This window comes from Geospiza fortis, unplaced genomic scaffold (assembly GCF_000277835.1).
Source record: "Geospiza fortis unplaced genomic scaffold, GeoFor_1.0 scaffold11, whole genome shotgun sequence".
NCBI lineage: Eukaryota > Metazoa > Chordata > Aves > Passeriformes > Thraupidae > Geospiza > Geospiza fortis.
The window spans coordinates 3,546,110-3,547,361 of record NW_005054304.1 but is presented as its reverse complement, the minus strand read 5'-3'; the positions used below and the strand labels follow the sequence as shown (position 1 = coordinate 3,547,361).

Sequence of the window (1,252 nt, the reverse complement as noted above, 5' to 3'; positions counted from 1 at the left end):
AAGCCACCTACCAACATGCATTCATTCAGACAAAATCCAACCAAGTCTCACAGTGCATGTTTACCTTCTCCTCAAGAGGCCTGTTGGCCAAACACTTTTTAGGAAGCCAGGAATTCAGTTCCCTAAATATGACACCTGAATTCTACCTCCTGTTCAAATCTTTACTGGAAAACTATTACTTTCACCACATGTTACAAGTTATCTCAGTACAATGCAGGGAAGTCCCAGACCATTTAAGTTGCAGTGCCTCTCGCAGTCCTTACAAACCACCCTCAAAATAAATCACTTCCAAATTCAGTTTTTCTGAATGAAGAGTACACAAATGAGACCAAATTTGCAGACAAATACTTAATAACTCTGAATTAAAGACCTTACTTTCTTAGAGGTCATTTCCAACCTAAATGACTCCATAATAAGAATGGGATGTTAAAAACATAACAGCTGAAAAAAAGTTCTATCAACACTGAAGTGTAAGAGAAACTTTCTATGTATTAATGAAAAAGTCAGAATAGCAATATATATTGTATATATATCTATTCCCTTGAGATAAAAAAACACCCACTTCCAATCAATAGTGTTTGCTGCCTGAACTTATCAATTCAGTGGGGAAAGGAATTTTTTTTTAAGTGATTTGTGTATAATTAGCACAGGAATCTGGGTTCCCACAATCAGAAGCACCAGAGCTCCCACTGCTGTTTGCTTGTACTTAAGACAAGATGACGCTGTCGCTTTTTTCCTTTAACACTAACACTGAAATGGGGGAGGGGAATTCAACAGGAAGAACAGAAAATAAATTACTCACTTTCTCTAATTTTACAGTCAACTGATTAACAAAACTAGACCGTGGCTTTTCAGCTCTAAATTCCTTTTCCTAGAGAATCTCATACCCAGCAGCTGTATTTCAATGTTGCGATCTTACCACTGAAAAAAGCTCTGAGGAGGCGGTGGAAGGTCAAAACAGATAAGGATTTCTTGGTGGCAGGAGGCAGCTGAACACACAGAACTTCCCTCACCTCGCAAGATGGAAATTATTTTTAAAAAGTCACGTTTTTCACCGGCACATGACCGCATAACCTTAACATATACCTGTCTGCGTTTTAACACTAATTACCACCCACTAATGAGATCCACTTCCCATGCCTTCGTGAGAAGGAGCTTTGTTTATGTAACCAGTTACCTGCTCGGCCACAGCCCTGAAAAGGCAGGAGCCATCCTTGGCCACTTTCTTCCTGTACAAGCCCTGAGATCGCAG

The 1,252-nt window shown here is 39.6% G+C and overlaps 1 protein-coding gene across 2 annotated transcripts in view; it reads right to left on the bottom strand.

Annotated features, from left to right (window-relative positions):
• The window catches only part of LOC102043110 (OTU domain-containing protein 4), a 12,107-nt gene extending 10,861 nt beyond the window's left edge, over positions 1 to 1,246 (bottom strand). For both annotated transcript variants that reach the window (XM_031066402.1, XM_031066403.1), the window contains exon 1: positions 1,178 to 1,246. The gene's annotated coding sequence lies outside the window, so the exon portion shown is untranslated. The remainder of the gene's footprint in view (positions 1 to 1,177) is intronic.
• Between the last annotated feature and the right edge of the window lie 6 nt (positions 1,247 to 1,252).